The sequence below is a fragment of the Hippopotamus amphibius genome, chromosome 1 (genome assembly GCF_030028045.1).
Source record: "Hippopotamus amphibius kiboko isolate mHipAmp2 chromosome 1, mHipAmp2.hap2, whole genome shotgun sequence".
NCBI lineage: Eukaryota > Metazoa > Chordata > Mammalia > Artiodactyla > Hippopotamidae > Hippopotamus > Hippopotamus amphibius.
The window spans coordinates 128,688,364-128,711,123 of NC_080186.1; the positions used below are offsets into that span (position 1 = coordinate 128,688,364).

At 36.3% G+C, this 22,760-nt stretch overlaps 1 protein-coding gene and 1 pseudogene across 4 annotated transcripts in view; both read right to left on the reverse strand.

Annotated features, from left to right (window-relative positions):
• SIMC1 (SUMO interacting motifs containing 1) overlaps positions 1–22,760 on the reverse strand; it is a 90,701-nt gene that overhangs the window by 51,222 nt on the left and 16,719 nt on the right. The window lies entirely within an intron of this gene.
• Positions 4,360–5,463, reverse strand: LOC130849658 (PRELI domain containing protein 3B-like; annotated as a pseudogene).

The following is a 22,760-nucleotide window of genomic DNA, read 5'->3' on the forward strand; positions in this document are numbered from 1 at the left end:
AGCATCTGAAAAACGGCAAAGTGCTCAAGGAACATCAACTGAATTAAAAAAAATAATTTTGAGGGGGAAAGCTGATCTTCCTTACCTGACATATGGAACCTCCATTCAATAAGACTGAAAATAATAGAGGTACTTCAGGTTTCTCTCTACCTATCACTCTTTTCCACAAGGAAAAAGGAATGGCTTCATTATTCGGTGAAATTAGAACCAAGGGCTGAACCAGGAAGCCCTCTTTCTTTGTTTTTGGCCCTCTACCCTAAAGACACTATCTGCTTTTTCCTTGGGTAAGATTACCATGCAGACTCTTACCTTGATGCTCGTTAGGTAGGAATAGGGCAAGGGAGTATTAAGTTTTGTTTATTTATTTAGAAATTTATTATTTATTTATTTTTGGCTGCATCGGGTGTTAGTTGTAGCATGTGGGATCTTCGCTGAGGCATGCAGAATCTTAAATTGCAGCGTGTGCGGGCTCTTCATTGAGGGCTCTCTAGTTGCAGTGCGCAGATTTTCTCTCTTTAGTTGTAGCACGCAGGCTCCAGGGCACGTGGGCTCTGTAGTTGTGGCATGCAGGTTCCAGAGCATGTGGACTCTGTAGTTTGTGACACGCAGGCTCTCTAGTTGAGGCGTGCGAGCTCAGTAGTTGTGGCATACGGGCTCAGTTGCCCCGTGCACGTGGGATCTTAGTTCCCTGACCAGGGATCAAACCCTGCATTGGAAGATGGATTCTTTACTACTGGGCCACCAGGGACGTCCCTTAAGTTTAATTTATAGTTTTAGGGAGCTCAAATGGGGCTACAGATCCATGAACCTACTGGGCACTATTAGCAACATAGATATTATATCAATCTCCATCTTTCTGACTTGTATATCCTTTTTCTGTCTCTATGGATTTGCCCATTTATTTACATTTCACATAAATGGAATAATAAATATGTGGCCTTTTATGTCTGGCTTCTTTAACTTAGCATAATGTTTTCAAGATTCATCCATGTTGTTATTAGTGCTTCATTCCTTTCTGTGGCTCTGTATGACAGCACTGTTTCTTACTCATTCATCAGTTGATAGACATTTGGGCTGTTTCCACTTATTGGCCATTATAAATAATACTATGAACATTTGTAGACAAGTTTTTGTGTGTTTTGTGTTTTATTCTCAGCTTTCTTGCGTATATGCTGGGTCATCAGGTAAGTTCACGTTTGACTTTATAAGAAACTGCCAAGTGTTTTCTAGAGTGGCCATATGATTTTACGTTACTGCATGAGTGTTTCAGTTTCTCTGCATCCTTGCTAGCATTTGGCATTGACACCATTCTTATTTTGGCCATTCTGATAGGAGTGTAGTGATAGCTCATTATGGTTTTAACTGCATTTTCTTAATGGCTAATGATGTTGTACATCTTTGCATGAACTTATTTGCTGCCCATATATCCTGTGGCAAAGTGTGTGCTCAAATTTTTTGTCCATATTCTAACTGGACTGTGTTTTCTTAGTATTATGGTTAAAGTGTATTTTATGTATCTAGATACAAGTCTTTTTGTGATATATGCTATTGTAAATCTTTTCTCCTTGTGTATAGTTTGCCTTTTCTTTTTAACAGGGTCTTTCACAGAGCAAAATTTTTAATTTATTAATTTTTTAAATTTAGTTTTTATTTTATATTAGAGTATAATTGACTTATAATGTGTTAGTTTCAAGTGTACAGCAAAGTGATTCAGTTATACATATACATATATCCATTCTTTATCAGATTCTTTTCCCATATCGCTTATTACAGAATATTGAGTAGAGTTCCCTGTAGCATACAGTAGATCCTTGTTGATTATCTATTTTATACACAGTAGTGTGTATATGTTAATTCCAAACTCCTAAGTTATCTCTCCCCACCACCTTTCCCCTCTGATAACCATAAGTTTGTTTTTGAAGTCTATGAGTCTGTTTTTGTTTTGTAAATAACTTCATTTGTAACATTTTTAAGATTCCACATCTAAGTGATACCATATATTTGTCTTTCTCTGTCTGACTTACTTCACTTCGTATGATAATCTCTAGGTCCATCCATGTTGCTGCAAATGGCATTATTTCATTCTTTTTTATGGCTGAGTAATATTCCACTGCATATACGTACCACATCTTCTTTATCCACTCCTCTGTCAACAGACATTTTAACTGCTTCCATGTTTTGGCCAGTAAATAGTGCTGCAGTGAACATTGGGGTGCATGTATCTTTTTGAAGTATAGTCTTCTCCAGATATGTGCCCAGGAGTGGAATTGCTGGATCATATGGTAACTCTATTTTTAGTATTTTAAAGGAACCTCCATATTTTTCTGCATAATGGTTATACCAATTTACATTCCCACCAATAGTGTAGGAATGTTCCCTTTTCTCCATACCCTTTCCAGCATTTATTGTTTCTAGACTTTTATTTTTTTTTTTAGTTTAAAGGTAGTTTTTATTAACAGGAAGGTTTTTCTTAATTCATATAAGACTCATCCTCAATATTAAATAGGATAACATGCTCCATAGTCCAAGACTCTAATTCTAACCCATGAACACTTTACTCCAGTTTAGTCCTCTCAAATGCTTGCTATGTTATTTATAGTTTAACAGGTAAAAGCCATTAACTACCAGCTACTTAACTAAAAGTAACTACACTGGGAAATGAAAATTTACAGAATTTTCTCATTAGATCAGAGAAAAAAGAAATCAATCAGGATAAAATTTTGTTTAGAAATCTTTTTATCATTAGGGTATTCTTACACTTTTCAGGACAAGTATGATTTTCAGAAATTATACAAGGCAACTTATTAAATATCAATATTTAGCAATGTTTTATGTAGTTGAAATGCTATTTTAATTGTAAAAACCATCTCCGGTTACAAAAAATAATCAAAAACCTTATTGGCTTTAATTTGCTTTTACAAATGTCCTAAGAAGTCTCAAGCTAAACAATATTTTAAGTAGAGAAACACTAATTTTTAAATAGTTTGGTATACTATTTTTGTGGTTTATGTACATATATCAACTGGTTTCTTTTACAGGAAACCTGACTAGAAGTTTATCACATTAAGTACTGTGAAATAAAGGCAAGAGCTCATCACCTTTTAACAAAAATACTCTGTATGTGACAATTCCAAGTATCAAAGATATTCGTATTTAGTGGTTGATAATTAATTGCCTGCTACAAAATACAAAACAAAATACATTTACTGGATTGCTTTCCAGGTTGCAGCTGCCCTCTGGCATCCAAAGCAAGGATTTCCCATAAATAAAAGCTACAAAGCAATTCACTGGTTAGTTTAGGTCAATGCTTTTTTCCCCACCCTATTATTCTTTTTTATTCTCCACTGACCCCATCCCCCACAGTGACATGGTATTATTAAAAACATTAAGTCCCTGGGATTTATGCTTCAGATCAAGACACCATTTGAGTAATTTCAAATGATGTACAGCTCTTCACTTAAAAAAGATGTTTTGTGGCCACAGTTACTTCGAAAAGTAATTATATTCAAATAACCTGACATATGCTTTAGCAATTACAGAACCATGATTTTGACACATGGCAATTTATAAGTTAGGCAAATGTGAAATGCTAAAAGATGTGAACAACTGTTGTTCTGTTTAAGTTGAGTGCTGCAAAATTCTGGTAATGACTATTTTTTTCAGTTAACATAGCCAGCCCACGATACAGCATACTAAGTCATAAAGTACGAATCTAAGTAAGGTAATACCTCTACTAAGTTACAAAACTTTGGCAAATCAATACAGTACTCTTTAACACAATAAAATATATTTTTGTTGGAGTCATTTATTACTTTCGTGATAATTTTTACTCCAAAAATGTTGAGCATCAAATTAAAACATTGTGATTTTTAATGGCGGTTTATAGCAGAGCAAATCATTTTATACAGCTAATGTCTTTTTAAAACTATACAATTTCTCCTTTAAAAGTGAATTCCCTTATGCAAGTTCTCCAAGTTTACTGTAGCAAGGCAGTTGTGCCTGTGAAAGAGGTGACTCTGCTTTGTTCTGGGGTTGGTCCAAAGCCAGGTAGAGTTCCAATGCTTGGAAAGCTTTAAAATTCTACCTTAAAGAAGTTTAATCGGCCAACAACAATTTCCAAGTACTTTACAAAAATTGTTAAATTTTCACATAAATACTGGAATCCTCAAATCAGTCATTTCAGACAACACTAATTTTAGCCAATCCCTTTTATTTAGAAACCCTGCACCTCTTTGTTTTGATCAAGTCACATAGTCTTTCTTCAGCTTATTAAAAAAAAAAATCTACCTGAAATATGGTTGTATTTTTTAAGTAACAAATAAATATACTGCCAGCTTGTAGAGACCTGGGGAACTGGGTGTTGTTTATCCACTTTCATTATCATTTCTCCACAAATGCCGCAGCCACCACTGGTGTCCTTATGCTCCCTCTTGCTAAAGCCGTCAGTTCCTCAATTTCAGCATTTAACTTATGTATCACCCACTCCATTGCTTCTTGGCCTTTATTAAGCATTTGACGATATCATACTTATCATCAGTCCTTCAAGGTAACTGCTGAGACTGGCTCCTTTTACAGTAATTATGGCTTCTTGAGTCAAAACAGTCTTTTCTGGGTCTTGAGGGTGTGGTTTGTATGTAAGTCTCTCACCTACTGAAACCATATTTGTAATGAAATATTTTACAATATTTAAGTTCCACTGTGTTCTCTACGGGATCCACTACAGAATGTTCTTGCACGTAAGTTTTGGTTCTTACTGCACCAATAAGAGATGTCACAATGGAAGGCAGTCCCCATTCTGTGCTGAGAAGTCTATGGCTCTGCAACTTTCCAGAGGGATCTATGTGTCTGTCTAATACGTCAACTCCAATCAGTCTCGGGTTCATAGGGTTTGGGTATTTCTGCATTGCAGCTGCTGTAACAGTTTCCCATGGGTGGTCAAAGATGTGCTCCAAAGTCTGGATCTTCATGGTGTCGGCGGCCCATGTGGTGTCCAGGCAGTGCTAGGGCACAATGAAGGAAAGAACCATAGGCTTTTCGATGATGGCCATTCTGATTGGTGTGAGATGATACCTCATTGTAGTTTTCATTTGCACTTCTCTAGTAATTAGTGATGTTGAGCACCTTTTCATGTGCTTTTTGGTTATCTGTATGTCTTCTTTGAAGAAATGTCTATTCAGAGCTTCTGCTCATTTTTTTGATTGGGTTATTTTTTTCATATTAGGCTACATAAGTGGTTTGTATATTTTAGAGATTAATCCCTTGTTGATTGCTTCGTTTGCAAATATTTTCCACCATTCTGTAGGTTGTCTTTTCATTTCATGGTTTCCTTTGCTGTGCAAAAGCTTTTAAGTTTTAATTAGGTCCAATTTGTTTATTTTTGTTTTTATTTTCACTAGTCTAGGAGGTGGATCCAAAAAGATATTGCTGCAATTTATGTCAAAGAGTGTTCTGCCTATGTTTTCCTCTAAGAGTTTTTTAAAAAATAAATTTATTTATTTATTTTATTTTTGGCTCTGTTGGGTCTTTGTGGCTGCGTGTGGGCTTTCTCTAGTTGCAGCGAGTGGGGGCTACTCTTTGTTGTGGTGCACGGGCTTCTCATTGCGGTGGCTTCTCTTCCAGAGCACAGGCTCTAAGCACACGGGTTTCAGTATTTGTGGCATGTGGGCTTAGCAGTTGTGGCTCATGGGCTCTAGAGCACAGGCTCAGTAGTTGTGACGCAGAGGCGTAGTTGCTCCATGGCATGTGGGATCTTCCCTGACCAGGACTTGAACATGCATTCCCTGCATTGGCAGGCAGATTCTTAACCACTGCACCACCAGGGAAGCCCCCCTCTAAGAGTTTTATTTTTCAGTTTTTTAATGTGGTGTATCACACTGATCGATTTGCAGATATTGAAAAATTCTTGCATTCCTGGGATAAATCCCACTTGATCATGGTGTATAACACTTTTAATGTATTGTTGGATTTGGTTTGCTAGTATTTTGTTGAGGATTTCTGCATCTATGTTCATCAGTGATATTTGCCTGTAATTTTCTTTTTTGTGGTATCTTTGGTTTTGGTATCAAGGTGATGGTCGCCTCATAGAATAAGTTTGGGAGTGTTCCTTCCTCTGCAATTTCTTGGAATACTTTCAGAAGAATAGGTGTTAACTCTTCTCTAAACGTCTGATAGAATTTGCCTGTGAAGTCATCTCATTGTGGACTTTTGTTTGCTGAAAGTTTTAAAATCACAGTTTCAATTTCCGTACTTCTGATTGGTCTCTTCATATCTTCATTTCTTTCTAGTTCAGTCTGGGAAGATTGTACCTTTCTAAGAATTTGTCCATTTCTTTTAGGTTGTTCATTTTATTGGCATATAGATGCCTGTAGTAGTCTCTATAATCCTTCATATGTCTGTGGTGTCAGTTGTAACTTTTCCTTTTTCATTTCTATTTTCATTGATTTGGGCCCTCTCCCTTTTTTTCTTGATGAGTCTGGCTAAAGGTTTATCAATTTTGTTTACCTTTTCAAAGAACCAGCTTTTAGTTTCATTGATCTTTTCTATTGTTTTCTTCATCTCTTTTTCATTTATTTCTGTTCTGATCTTTATGATTTCTCTCCTTCTACTAACTTTGGGTTTTATTTGTTCTTCTTTCTCTAGTTGCTTTATGTGTAAGGTTAGGTTGTCTATTTAAGATTTTTCTTGTTTCCTGAGGTAAGATCGTACTGTTAGAAACTTCCCTCTTAGAAATGCTTTTGCTGCATCCCATAGATTTTGGATCATTGTGTTTTTGTTTTCCTTTGTCTCTAGGTATTTTTTGATTTCCTCTTTGATTTCTTCAGTGATCCATTGGTTGTATAGTAACATATTGTTTAGTTTTTTACAGTTTTGCATTTGTGTTTTTTAGTTTTTTCTTTTTTCTTGTAGTTGTTTTCTAATATCATAGCATTGTAGTTGGAGAAGATGCTTGATATGATTTCAATTTTCTTAGATTTACCAAGGCTTGCTTTGTGGCCCAACATGTGATCTTGGAGAATGTTTTATGTGCACTTGAGAAGAATGTGCATTCTGCTGCTTTCAGATAGAATGTTCTATAAATATCAAATAAGTCCTCTGGTCTAATGTGTCATTTAAGGCCTGTGTTTCCTTATTGATTTCCTGTCTGGATGATCTGTCCACTGATGAAAGTGAGGTGTTAAAAAGTCCTGACTATTATTGTGTTACTGTCAATTTCTCCCTTTATGGCTCTTACTATTTGCCTTATATATTGAAATGCTCCTATGTTGGGTGCATATATGTTTACAATTGTTATATCTTCTTCTTGGATTGATCCCTCGATCATTATGTAGTGTCCTTCTTTGTCTCTTATGTCTTTATTTTAAAGTATATTTTGTCTGATATGAGAACTGCTACTTCAGCTTTCTTTTGATTTCCATTTGCAAGGAATACATTTTCCTTCCCCTCACTTTCAATCTGTATGTGTCCCTAGATCTGAATTGGGTCTCTTGTAGATAGCATATATATGGGTCTCATTTTTGTATCCATTTAGCCAGTCTATGTCTTTTGGTTGGAGCATTTAATTCACTTACATTTAAAGTAATTATCGTTATGTATGTTCTTACTGCCATTTTGTTAATTGTTTTGGATTTGTTTTTGTAGGTCTTTTTTCTTCCCTTCCTCTTTTGTTCTCTTCTCTTGTGATTTGATGGCTATCTTTAGTATTGTGTTTGGATTGCTTTTTCTTTTTTGTGTGTGTATGTATTGTAGATTTTTGGTTTGTGGTTACCATGAAGTTTTGATATAGCAGTCTATATATATATACATATATAAGACTGTTTTAAGTTGCTGGTCTCTTAATTTCTAATGCATTTCCAATATTCTGCATTTGTACTCTTCCCTTTTCATGGTTGCTGGTTTTGGTATCACATTTGTGTATGGATGACTTCCTACCTTTACTCTATGTATGCCTTTACCAGTGAGATTTTCTATTCATAATTTTCTTGTTTCTAGTTGTGGGGTTTTCTTTTCCACCTAGAAAATTTCCTTTAGCATTTGCTGTAAAGCTGGTTTAGTGCTGCTGAATTCTCTTAGCTTTTGCTTGTCTGTAAAGCTTTTGATTTTTCTGTCGAATCTGAATGAGAGCCTTGCTGGGTACAGTATTCTTGGTTGTAGGTTTTTCCCCTTCATCACTGTAAATATATCTGGCCTGCAGAGTTTTTGCTGAAAAATCAGCTGAGAACCTTATGGGGATTTCCTTGTATATTATTTGCTGCTTTTCCCTTGTTGCTTTTAATATTTTCCTTTTATTCTTTAATTTTGTCAATTTAATGTGTGTCTTGGTGTGTTCTTCCTTGAGTTTATCCTGTATGGGACTCTCTGCGCTTCCTGGATTTGAGTGAGCATTTCCTTTCCCATGTTAAGGAAGTTTTTTGGCTATTATCTCTTCAAATATTTTCTCAGGCCCTTTCTCTCTTCTCCTTCTGAGATCCCTATAATGCAAATGTTGGTGCATTCAATGTTGTCCTAGAGATCTCTTAGATTGTCCTCATTTCTCTTAATTCTTCTTTCTTAGTTCTGTAGCATTTTTCCACCAATCTATCTTCCAGATTGCTTATTCATCCCTCTGCTTGTTATTCTGCTATTGATTCTTTCTAATGTATTTTTCATTCCAGTTATTGTATTGTTCACCTCTGCTTGTTTGCTCTTTAAAGCTTCTAGTTCTTTATTAAACATTTCTTGTATCCTCCTGGTCTGTGCCTCCATTATTTTTTTTGAGATATTGTATCATCTTTAGTATCATTATTCTGAATTCTTTTTCAGGTAGGTGGCCTATCTCCACTTCACTTAGTTGTTCTTCTGGGGTTTTATCTTCTTCCTTCATCTGGAACATATTTCTCTGGGGTCTCATTTGGCTAACTTTCTGTGTCTGTGGTCTCCGTTGTGAGGCTGCAGGACTGTAATTCTTGCTCCTGGTGTCTGCCCTCTGGTGGATGAGTTTGGTCCAGGAGCTTGTGCAGGCTTCCTCGTGGGGGGGTACTGGTGCCTGCCCCCTGGTGGGTGGAGCTGGGCCTTATCCTGCTGGTGGGCAGGGCTATATCAAGGGGTGTGTTTATAGGTGGTTGTGGGCTCAGGAAGACTTTAGGCAGCCCTTCTGCTGATGGGTGGGGCTGTTTCCACCCTGTTGGTTGTTTGGCCTGAGGTCTCCCAGCACTGGAGACTGCAGGCTGATGGGTCAGGCCAGGTCTTGGTGCCAAACTGGTGACCTCTGGCAGAGCTCATACCAATGAATATTCCTGGGGTCTCTGCCACCAGTATCCTTGCCCCTGCAGTGAGCCACAGCTGACCATTGCTTTCTCAGGAGACCCTACAAGGCCTGCAGGTAGGTCTGGCCTAGGCTCCTATGGAGTCACTGCTTTGTCTTGGGTCCCAGTGCAAGTGAAACCTTGGGTGCACCCTCCAAGAGTGGAGTCTCTGTTTCCCCCAGTCCTGTGGAGCACTTGCACACAACATCTTCTGGCCTTCAAAGCCAAATGCTCTGGGGGCCCCTTCTTTTGATGCCAAACCCCCAGGCTGGGGAGTCTGACATGAGGCTCAGAACTCTCACTCCGGTGGAAGAACCCTCTGAGATATAATTATTTTCCAGTTTGTGGGTCACCCACAAATGGTGGGTATAGGATTTGATTATATTGTGATGTAGACTATCTCTTTTGGCAGGTTCCAGTCTTTTTTGTTGATGGTTGTTCAGCAGTTCATTGTGATTTTGGTGTTTTCATGAGAGGAGGTGAGTTCAAGTCCTTCTACTCTGCCATCCTGTCTCTGTTCCAGGGAGTTTTTATATTAACAAGTTTTGAGATCTTCAGATCTACTCCAAGCAAACTAGATTAGAAATACAGTTAAAAAAAAAAAAAAAAAAGGTAAAGTAGAAATAGTAATCCAGATGGACAAAATGGATATCAAAGTCATTGATTCATTTGATCACTCTTTGTGGACAATTATGCACTAATCATTATTCTAAATGCTTCATTTATAGTTGAGAAGAGGTACAATCCATTACAACAAAGAAGTTACATTTTTCTGGTGGTAAGGTCATCAGAAAGCAAATATTTGGCCCTTTTTCTTTTCCTTTGTCCTTAGTCTAGTTTCACTTGCTCATAGGGTGCTGCATGCAGAGGCCTTGAACCCAGACCTTCAGACCAGAGTTCCTCCAATTTTTTTCATTTTGATGAAGCCCAATTTATCATTTTATTTTTCTTTTTTGGATTATGCCTTTGGTGTCATTTCTAAGAAGGCTATCTAACCTCAGATCATGACAATTTTCACTTCTGTTTTCTTCTATAAGCTTTACAGTTTTACATTTTAGACCTATGATCCATTTTGGGTTAATTTTGATATAAGGTATGACATTAAGGTCAAGGTTCTTCTTCCTTTTTTTTTTTTTTCCTTTGAATGTCCAATAGTTCCGGCATCATTTGTTGAAATTAATACCTTTCCTCCATTGAATTGCTTCTGCATCTTCTTAAGAAAATCAGTTTGCTATACTTGTGTGGGTCTTTCTCAAAATTCTATTCTATTCCATTGATTGATGTGTCAATCCCTTAACTAATACCACACTCTCATGATAAATATAGCTACATTGTAAATATTAAAATCAGATAGTTGTGATTCCTCCAACTATAGTCTTCTTTTTCAAAACTGTTCTGGCTAATTTACTTCCTTTGCCTTTGCACATAAATTTTAGGAGCCCCTTTTTTATGTTTATAAAGAACTATGTTGAGATTTTCATAGGAATTAAGTTAAATCTATACATCAATTTGGGAGAAATGATATCTTTAGTATGTTGTCTTCCAGTCCATAAATGCAGTATACCTTTCCATTCATTTAGGTCTTCTTTCTTTCAGATGCATTTTGTAGTTTTCAGCATACTGATCCTATATATATTTTATTAAATTTACACCTAAGTATTTCATTTTTGTGGATGTGATTGTAAATAATATTGCATTTTCTATTTAGGTTTCCAAATGTTTACTGTTAGAATATAGAAATATGATTGATTTGTGTTGACCCTGTATACAGTGAACTTGATAACTTATAATCTCACTTATTTGTCCTAGCAGGGTTTATCTTTCTTCCTTCCTCCCCTCCTCACATATTTTTTCTTGTGGATTCCTTATGATTTTCCATGTACAGAGTCATATTATCTGGAAAAACTTGCACTTCTATTTCTTCCTTTACAATCTGTATGCCTTTTCTTTTCTTTTCTTGCCTTATTGTACCAATTAAAGACTTCCAGTACCATATTGAATAGGGGTGTAAACAGCAAACATCCTTGCCTTATTCCAGAAAGCATTCAGTCTTTCACCATCAAGTATGATGTTAGTTCTAGTGTTTTATTTTGGGTTTTGTAGATGCTCTTTATCAGGCTGGGGAAATTCTCCTCTATTCCTAGTGTGCTGAGAGTTTGTATCATGAATAAGCATTGAATTTTGTCAAATGTGTTTTCTGCATCAATTGATATAATCACGTGGCTTTTCCTCTTGACTGTTAATAAGATAGATTACATTAATTGGCTTTAAAATATTGATCCAGCCTGGAATTCCCAGAATAAATCCCATTTAGTTGTGGTGTATTATTCTTTTTATACATTGCTGGGTTTGATTTGCTAATATTTTGCTAAGGATTTTTATATCTATGTTCATGAGGAATATTGGTCTATAGTTTTCCCTCCCTCCCTTTACTGTCTTTGTCTGGTTCTGATATCAAGGTAATGCTCACCTTATAAAATGAGGTGGGTAGTGTTGGTTTTTCTTCTGTTTTCTGGAAGTTGTGTAGAATTGGTGCCATTTCCTCTGTAAATATTTGGTAGAATTTGCTAGTGACACTTTTGGGTCAGGAGATTTCTTTTCAGAAAGTTTTAAATTACTAATTCAATTTCCGTAACAGTTATAGGACTATTCAATTATCTATTAGCCTTGGGTGAGTTTTGTAAGTTTGCTCTTTTGGAGGGGAATACGTCCATGTTAACTAAAGTTTTAAATTCTATGAGCAGAGTTGTTTGCCTTATTATCCTCTTAATATCTGTGGGATCTGTAGGGATATCCCCCTTTCATTCCTGATACTGGTAGTCTGGTTCGTCTCTCTTTTTTAATTTATCAGTCTTGCTAGAGGTTTGTCAATTTTATTGATCTTTTCAAAAGGAATCTTTTAGTTTGATTTTCTCTGTTGTCTGTCTGTTATTGATGTCATTGATTTCCACTCTAATATTTATTATTTCCTTCCTTCTCTTTGTTTAGATTCATTTTGTATTTATTTCTTTGTTTAGTTTCTTGAGGTATGAGCTTACATGACTGATTTGAGGCCTTTGTTTTCAATATAAGCACCAAGTGCAACGTATTTCCCTCTAAGCAGTGCTTTAGCTGTGTCCCAAAGATTTCCATATATGTTGTATTTTCATTTTAAATCAGTATAATACATTAAAAAATTTTCCTTAGGATTTCTTCTTTGACCTATACATTAGTTAGACATGTGTTAATTTCCAAGTGTTTGGATATTTTCCTGTTATCTTTGTGTTACTGATTTCTAGTTTAATTCCATTATGGTCAGAGAACACAATTTTTATGATTTCAATTTTTAAAACATCTATAAGGTTTGCTTAATGTCTTAAGATGTGGTCCATCTCAGTGAATGTCCCATGTGTGACAGAAAAGAATATATATTCTTCTGTTACTGGGTGGAGTGCCAACCATCTTTTGAAAGTTTTAATCCAGTTCTTGGCTTTATAATAATACACTAAGAATAAGGAGAAGAGTGACTCCCTTCTCTCATGTTAAGAAAGTTACTTTTTAGTTTTTAAATAAGTAGGATCAAAGTTTTCAACCCTGGGAAATTTAAAAGTTGCATTAGAACATGAGAGCCCAAAGGATTATAGAGCAGAAGACCCTCCCTTTACATACCAGAGTTAGAGAAATCTCACACAACTCATGATCAACTTCATCCCCAATATTAAGATAGTACAGTATAGGTGCATCTTTCTTGGGGATTTGATTCCAAAATAGGCCAATAAGACAAGAATAGTGCCTTTTCAAAATTACCCTTGAAGAGGAACCAGCATAAAGGGGCTCCCACTGGCCAACACTGGGTCAATGTGAGCATAAAATAAATAGTACATCAACAAATGATGCTGGGGCAATTAGACATCCATAAGTAAAAATATGAACCTCAACCTAAATCTCACACCTTATACCAAAGTAACTCAAAACAGATTATAGACATAAATATAAAATGTAAAACTATAAAATTTTTAGAAAAAAAGTAAGAGAAAAACTTTGGGCTCTAGGGCAGACAAAAAATTTTTAGACAGCATCAAAAGCATCACCTATAAGAGAAAAAAATGAATAAGACCTAATCAATATTTAAAACTTTTCCTCTGTGAAAGCCTGTGTGAAGAGGATGAAAAGACATGCTATAGACTGGGAGGAGATATTTGCAAATCATTGTCCAACAAAAGAAATAGTAATTAGAATCTATAAAGAACTCTGACAACTGAACAGTAAAAAAAAAAAAAATCAAATGGGTTAGACATTTCACTGAAGTAGACATACAGATGGCAAATAAGCACATGGAAAGATGTTTAACATCATTACACATTAGGGAAATTCAAATTAAAATCTCAATGAGATATCACTATATAACAGAACGACTAAAATAAAAACAGTGAAAACACCAAATGCTGGTGAGGATGTAGAGAAACTGGATCACTCAAACATTGCCAATGGAACTGTGTGACTGGTTTCTTAAAGATGAAACAAAAAACTGCCATTGTACCAGCAATCACACTCCTAGACATTCATACTAGAAAAATGAAAAATTATTCATACAAAAACACATACATGTATGTTCATAGCAGCTTTATTTGTAACAGCTAAAAACTGCAATTATCCCAGCCATCCTTCAACAGGTGACTGGTTACACACACTGTGGCATATACATACAATGGAATGTTATTCAACAAAAAGGAATGAACTGTTGATATACATAATAATTTGGATGAATCTTCCAAGAATTATGATGAGTGAAAAAGCTAATCCCCAAAAGTTACACACTACATTATTCTATTTAAATGACATTTTGAAAGGATAAATTTTATTTTATTTTTTAAAAAGTGTACAACTTGGTATTTTTTTTATTAGTAATGTATGTTTGGCAATCCCAATCTCCCAATTTGTCTCACCCCAACAACCCCGCTTCTCCCCTTGGTGTCCATAGGTTTGTTCTCTACATCTGTGTCTCCATTTTGCCTTGCAAACACGTTGATTTGCACCATTTTTCTAGATTCTGCATATATGCGTTAATATACGATATTTGTTTTTCTCTTTCTGACTTACTTCACTCTGTATGATATTCTCTAGGTCCATCCATGTCTCTACAAATGTCCCAATTTCATTCCTTTTCACGGCCGAGTAATATTCCATTGTATATATATACAACATCTTCTTTACCAATTTATCTGTTGATGGACATTTGGGTTGCTTCCATGACCTGACTATTGTAAACAGTGCTGCAATGAACATTGGGGTGCATGTATCTTTTTGAATTATGGTTTTCTCTGGGTATATGTCCAAGTAGTGGGATTGCTCGGTCACATGGTAATTCTATTTTTAGTTTTTCAAGGAACCCCCATCATACTTTTCTCCACAGTGGCTGTATCAATTTACATTCCCACCAACAGTGCAAGAGAGATGCCTTTTCTCCACAGCCTCTCCAGCATTTATTGTTTGTAGATTTTCTGATGACTCCCATTCTAACCCGTGTGAGGTGATATCTCATTGTAGTTCTTTTTCTCTTTGATTTATTTTTCTTTTTCCTTTTTTTCCCCCATTTTTTACATTAAACTGCATATATTTAGAGCGTACAATTTGGTATCCCAATCTCCCAATTCATCCCCCCCCAACCCTCCTCGCTTTCCCCACTTGGTGTCCATATGTTTGTTCTCTACATCTGTGTCTCTATTTCTGCCTTCCATTTCCCCTTTAATAGTTGTTAGCATTTGCCTTACGTATGGAGGTGCTCCTATATTGGGTGCATATATATTTATAATTGTTATCTCCTCTTCTTGGATGGATCCCTTGATCTTTATGTAGTGTCCTTTCTTGTCTCTTGTAACATTTTTGATTTTAAAGTCTATTTTATCTGATATGAGTATTGCTACTCCAGCTTTCTTTTGATTTTCATTTGCATGGAATATCTTTTTCCATCTCCTCACTTTCAGTCTGTATGTGTCCCTAGGTCTGAAGTGAGTCTCTTGTAGACAGCATATATATGGGTCTTGTTTTTGTATCCATTCAGCCAGTCTGTGTCTTTTGGTTGGGGCATTTAGTCCATTTACATTCAAGGTAATTATCGATATGTATGTTCCTATTACCATTTTCTTAATTTTTTGTTTTTGTTTTTGTAGGTCCTTCTCTTCTCTTATGTTTCCCACTTAGAGAAGTTCCTTTAGCAGTTGTTGTAGGGCTGGTTTGGTGGTGCTGAATTCTCTTAGCTGTTGCTTGTCTGTAAAGCTTTTGATTTCTCCGTCGAATCTGAATGCGATCCTTGCTGGGTAGAGTATTCTTGGTTGTAGGTTCTTCCCTTTCATCACTTGAAATATATCGTGCCACTCCCTTCTGGCATGCAGAGTTTCTGCTGAGAAATCAGCTGTTACCCTGATGGGAGTTCCCTTGTATGTTATTTGTCGCTTTTCCCTTGCTGCTTTTAATAACTTTTCTCTGTCTTTAATTTTTTTAATTTGACTGCTATATGTCTTGGCATGTTTCTCCTTGGGTTTATCCTGCCTGGGACTCTCTGCACTTCCTGGACTTGGGTGGCTATTTCCTTTCCCATGTTAAGGAAGTTTTCAACTATAATCTCTTCCAATATTTTCTCAGGTCCTTTCTCTCTCTCTTCTCCTTCTGGTACCCCTATAATGTGAATGTTGGTGCATTTAACATTGTCCCAGAGGTCTCTTAGGCTGTCTTCAGTTCTTTTCATTCTTTTCCACATCAGTGATTATCACCATTCTGTATTCCCGGTCACTTATTTGCCCTTCTGCCTCAGTTAATCTGCTATTGGTTCCTTCTAGTGTATTTTTCATTTCAGTTATTGTGTTGCATATCTCTGTTTGTTCTTTAATTCTTCTAGGTCTTCGGTAAACTTTTCTTGCAACTTTTTGATCTTTGTATCCAGTCTTTTTTCAAAGTCCTGGATCATCTTCACCATCATTATTCTGAATTCTTTTTCTGGAAGGGTGCCTATCTCCTCTTCATTTAGTTGTTCTTCTGGGGTTTTATCCTGTCCCTTCATCTGGTACAAAGTCCTCTGCTTTTTCATTTTCTCTATCTTTCTGTGGCTGTGGTTTTCAGTTCCACAAGATGAAATACTGCTGATGCTGCTTGATACTACTGTCTGCCCTCTTGTGGAGGAAGCTATCTAGGAGGCTCATGCGTGCTTCTTGATGGTAGGGACTGATGGTGGTAGGGCTGGGTGTGTGGAGCTCCATAAGACTTTAATCCGATTTGGTGGGCGGAGCTCAGTAAAACTTTAATCTGCTTGTCTTCCAATGGGCAGGGCTGTGTTCCCACCTTGTTGGTTGTTTGGCCTGAGGCTACCTAGCACTGGAGCTTACAGACTCTTTGATGGGGCTAATGGCAGACTCTGGGAGGGCTCACGCCAATGAGCACTTCTCAGAACTCCTGCCGCCAGTTCCCCTGTCTCCTCAGTGAGCCACAGCTTCCCCCCACCTCTGCAGGCAACCCTCCAACACCAGCAGGTAGGTCTGGTTCAGTCTCCTATGGGGTCACTGCTCCTTCCCCCTGGGTCCTGGTGAGCACACTTTTTTGTGTGCCCTCCAAGAGTGGCATCTCTGTTTCCCCCAGTCCTGTGGAGGTCCTGCAATCAAATCCTGCTGGCTTTCAAAGTCTGATTCTCTGGGGATTCCTCCTCCCGTTGCTGGACTCTCAGGTTGGGAAACCTGACGTGGGGCTCAGAACCCTCACTTTAGTGGGTGGACTTCTGCAGTATAATTGTTCTCCAGTTTGTGAGTCACCCACCCAGCACTTATGGGATTTGATTTTTAACGCGACTGCAACCCTCCTACCATCTCATTGCGGCTTCTCCTTTGTCTCTGGATGTGGGGTGTCTTTTTTGGTGAGTTCCAGTGTCTTTCTGTCAATGATTGTTCATCAGTTAGTTGTAATTCTGGTGCTCTTACAGAGGGAGTGAGCGCACGTCCTCCTACTCTGCCATCTTGATCTCTTCTCCCTCCCCACTTGCTTATTTTTGTTTTTATTTCCATTACTCTAGGAGGTAGGTCAAAAAAGATCTTGCTATGATTTATGTCAAAGAGTGTTCTTCCTATGTTTTCCTCCAAGAATTTTATAGTGTCTGGCCTTACATTTAGATCTTTAATCCATTTTGAGTTTATTTTTGTGCATGGTGTTAGGGAGTGTTCTAATTTCAATCTTTTACACACAGCTGTCCAGTTTTCCCAGTACCACTTACTGAAGAGGCTGCCTTTTCTCCATTGTATATTCTTGCCTCCTTTGTCATAGATTAGTTGACCATACTTTATCTCTGGGCTTTCTATTCTGTTCCATTGACCTATATTTCTGTTTTTGTGCCAGTACCATATTGTCTTGATTACTGTAGCTTTGTAGTATAGTCTGAAGTCAGAGAGTCTGATTCCTCCAGCTCCATTTTTTTCCCTCAAGATTGTTTTGGCTATTCGGGGTCTTTTGTGTCACCACACAAATTTTAGGATTTTTTGTTCTAGTTCTGTAAAAAATGTGATTGGTAGTTTGATAGGTCTTGTATTGAATCTGTAGATTGCTTTGGGTAGCATAGTCATTTTCACAATGTTGATTCTTCCAATCCAAGAACATGGTATATCTCTCCATCTGTTTGTGTCATCTTTGATTTCTTTCATACATGTATTATAGTTTTCTGAGTACAGGTCTTTTACCTGTTTAGTTAGGTTTATTCCTAGATATTTTATTCTTTTTGTTGTGATGGTGAATGAGATTGTTTCCTTAATTTCTCTTTCTGATCTTTTGTTGTTAGTGTATAGGAATGCAAGAGATTTCTGTGTTAATTTTGTAAGAAAGGATAAATTTTGAAGGCCAGATTAGTGGTTGCCAGGGGTTAGGGATGTCAGTGGGGTGATGGTGGTGGTGGTGGGGAAGGTTAATGGGGTTATAAAGGGCAATATGAGGGATCTCTGTGGTATTGGATTTGTTTAATATGTTGATTGTGGTAGTAAAAACAAAAATCTACAAAGGTCATAAATATATAGAACTTAATACACACAAACATGCAAATCAATATAAGTGAATCTGGAGAAATCTGAATAATATAAGCAAATTGTATCAATATCAATATCCAGGATGTGACATTACACTATAATTTTGCAAAGTGTCTCCACTGAAGGAAACTACACAAAGTATGCAGTGGATCTTTCTGTATTATTTCTTATAACTGCTTATGAATCTACAATTATCTCAATAAAAATAAATAGTAGTAGAAATTATTTAACTGACTGAATAAAACAGAAATCTACTAGTTCATACTAATGACAGATAAGCTGATGGGAAAGAGAGGAAATATTCTTCTTTATAGTAGAATGCCAACTAATACAATTGGAAATACAAGGCAATCAAGAAATATTATCACTATTTACAACCATTATAGTAATAATTGATTTATGCATGAAACATCAACGTATGCTAAAACTAAAGTATAGCACTTCATGAGGATTAGAACACTTAATAGTCTCAAAGTGTCTCCCTACAAATTTCTTACTAATCAAGAGAAAGTTAGTATCTTTAAAGTAGAGAAATCTAACTGATTCTACCTCAATGGAGTGACCAATGTTAGCATCATAAATAAGGAAACAAACTACCTAATGTTCCTCCTGATGAGATGCACTGAGAATATTACTTCTGTTTATCAAAGTACCAGAAAGTTGTAAAACAAGCTACAGATTAGAAGGTTGTTGGCAGTAACTGGTTTGGGAATACCATACAAAAGCTAATTAAAGCCACATGCAATAACACTGCTTAATTGTATAAGCATAAGAATGAGGAAAAAAGAAAGGCAAAAGAAAATAACATACAATATGGTTCTGTGACATTGGGATCGAATAAGAAATACATATTTGGTTTTTGTCTCTGGTTCCTTATACAGAGATTCTAAAATCCTTGTAGTTTCCTTAGTGATAGAGGTAAGAGGAGCATCTTCGTTATTCATAATAAGCCCCTTTCAACCATATCTGAGTTTGTTAATGACATGACTAATGGCTGAAAGCCCCTAGATAGTTTCAGGATTGGGGCTAGTTGCTAGAGGACCCAACCATGTGATTAGAGGCTTAGAATTTTCAGCCCCACTTTCTTAGTCTCTAGGGAGAGGAGAAGAGCTCAAGATTTAGGTAATCACCAATGACTAGTGATTTAATCAGTCACACCTACTGTCATGGAGCCCCCATAAAAATCATAAACCACATGGTTTGGAGAGCTTCTGGATTGGTGAACACATCCATGTGCCAAGAGGGTAGTGTACCCTAAATTACATGGGGACAGAAGCTCATGCACTTGAGACCCTTCTGAATTTTGCCCTCTTTACTTCCTCATCTGGCTGTTCATTTGCATCCTTTATAATAAACTGGTATCAGTAAGTAAAGTGTTTCCCTGAGTTCTGTGAGCCATTATAGCAAATTATCAAAGCTTAGAAGGGGGTGGGGAGAATCCTTGATTTGTAGACAAGTTGGAAAGAAGTGTGGGTAACTTGCACTACATGCAATTGGCATCTGAAGAGGGGGGCAGTCTGGTGGGATTGAGCCCTTAAACTGTGAGTTCTGTGATAACTCCAGGTAGTGTCAGAACTGAATTAAATTGTAGGACATCCAGTAGGTATCCAGAGAGTTGGAGAACTATCTCTCAATAAACATATTTGAATAAAAATTTAAAAGTCTCTGGAATAAACTTAATGGGAAATTTCAAGACCTATATTAAGAAAACTTAGATTGTCATATATATAGGCTGTTACATGTGAGTCTCACAGTAACTACAAAGTAAAAACCTATAGTATGTACACAAAAGGCAATCTGAAGGGAATCTCAGCATAACACTGAAGAAAGTCATCAGACCACAATGGGAGAGAGCAAGAGAAGAAAGAACAGAGAAGACCTACAAAACTGCCAGGAAACAATTAACAAAATGCTAATAAGCACATACCTATCAATAATTACTTTAAGTGTAAATGGGCTAAATTCTCCAACCAAAAGACAAAGACTGGCTAAGTGGATTAAAAAAAACAAGACCCACCTATATGTTGCCTGTAAGACTTACTTCAGATGTAAGGACACACACAAGAGTAAGAGTGAAGGGATGGAAAAAGATGTTTCATGCAAATGGAAACAAAAAGAAAGCTGGGGGTAACTGTACTTGTATCAGACAAAATAAATTTTAAAACAAAGACTGTAATAAAAGACAAAGAAGGGCATTACATAATGATAAAGGGGTCAATCCAACCAGAGGATATAACACTTGTAGATATTTATGTACCCAGCATAGAAGCACCTAAAAATATAAAGCAAATATAACAGATGTAATGGGAGAAACTGAGAGCAATAAAAAAAATTGTGATATACTTTAATACCACACTTACATCAATGGATACATCATTCAGACTGAAAATCAATATGGAAAATTGGCCTTCAAAGACACACTGGAGCAGATTAACTTAATAGATATATACAGAACATTCCAGCCAAACGCAGCAGAATATGCATTCTTCCCATGTGCACATGGAACATTCTCCAGGATAGATCATATTGAAAAAAACAAGTCTCAATAAATTTAAGAAGGCTGAAATCACATCAAGCATCTTTTCCAATGACAATAATATGAAATGAAAAATTAACTACAAGTAGAAAACTGGAAAAATCGCATATATGTGGAGATTAAACAACATGCTATTGAACAGTCAATGGGTAAACAAAGAAATCAAAAGAGAAATAAAAAAATACCTTGAGACAAATGAAAATGGAAATACAACTCACCAAAATCTATGGGATGCAGCAAAAGAAGTTTTAAGAGGGAAGTTGACAGTGATACAGGCCTACAGCAAGAAACCAGAAAAATCTCAAAGAAACAATTTAACTTTATACTTAAAGGAACTAGAAAAGAAAGGAAGCCTAAAGTCAGTAGAAGGAAGGAAATAACAAAGATCAGAGTGGAAAGAAACGAAATCAAGACTAAAAAGACAACAGAGAAGATCAATGAAACTGAGCTGATTCTTTGAAAAGATAAACAAAATTGACAAACCTTTAGCTAGACTCACCAAGAAAAAAATAGAAAGAACTCAAATAAATAAAATCAGAAATGAAAGAGAAGTTACAACTGATACCACAGAAATACACTGACTGTTCAGTAGCATGTTGTTTAATCTCCACATACATGCAACTTTTCCAGTTTTCTTCTCATTAATTTTTCATGTCATATTATTGTCATTGGAAAAGATGCTTGATATGATCATAAAAAACTACTAAGAGCAATTAATTACATGCCCGCAAACTGGACAGCCTAGAAGAAATGGATAAATTCCAAGAAACACACAATCTTCTAAGACTGAAACATGAAAAAACAGAAAATCTGAATAGACAGATTACTAATAATGAGATTGAATTAGTAATAAAAAACTGCCCCCCCCCCCGACCCTGCAACAAAAGTCCAAAACCATGGCTTTGTGAATTCTACCAAATCTTTAAGTAAGATTTAATACCTATCCTTCTCAAACTCTTCCAAATAACTGAAGAGGAAGGAATGCTTCCAAACTCACTTTACAAGGCCACCTTGGCCTTGATACCAAAACCAGACAAGAGTACCACACAAAAAGAAAATTACAGGCCAATATCACTGATGAACATAGATGCAGAAATCCTCAACAAAATACTAGTAAACTGAATCCAACAATACATTAAAAGGATCATATGGGGATTTATTCCAGGAATGCAAGGATGGTTCATCACCCACAAATCAATTAGCATGATATACTAACATTAACAAAATGGAGGATAAAGATTATATGATTATATCGATAGTTGCAGAAAAAGCATCTGACAAAATTCAGCATCCATTTACAACAAAAACTCAACAAAGTGGGTAGAGATGGAAACATACCTCAACATAATAAAGGCCATGTATGATAAATAAAGGCCACAGCTAACATCATACTCAATGGTGAAAAGCTAAAAGTTTTTCCTCTAAGATCAGGAATAAGACAAGGATGTCCACTCTTGTCACTTTTATTCAAGATAGTATTGGAAGTCCTAGCCAGAGCAATTAGGCAAGAAGCAGAAATAAATGGCATCCAAACTGGAAAGGAAGAAGTAAAACTGTCACTATTTGTGGATGATATATAAAGTGCTAATGACTCCATCAAAAAACTGTAAAAAATAAACAAATTCAGTAAAGTTGCAGAGTACAAAATAAATATACAAAAATCTGTTGCATTTCTCCACATTAACAGTGAACTATCAAAAAAGAAATTTAGAAAACAATCACATTTACAATTGTTTCAAAAAGAATAAAATACCTATGAATAAATTTAACCAAGGAGGTGAAAGACCTATACACTGAAAACTATGAAGACATTGATGAAAAAAATTGAAGAAACACACTCACGGAAAGATGTTTTGTGCTCATGGTTTGGAAGAATATTGTTATAATGCCCATATTACCCAATCTACAGAC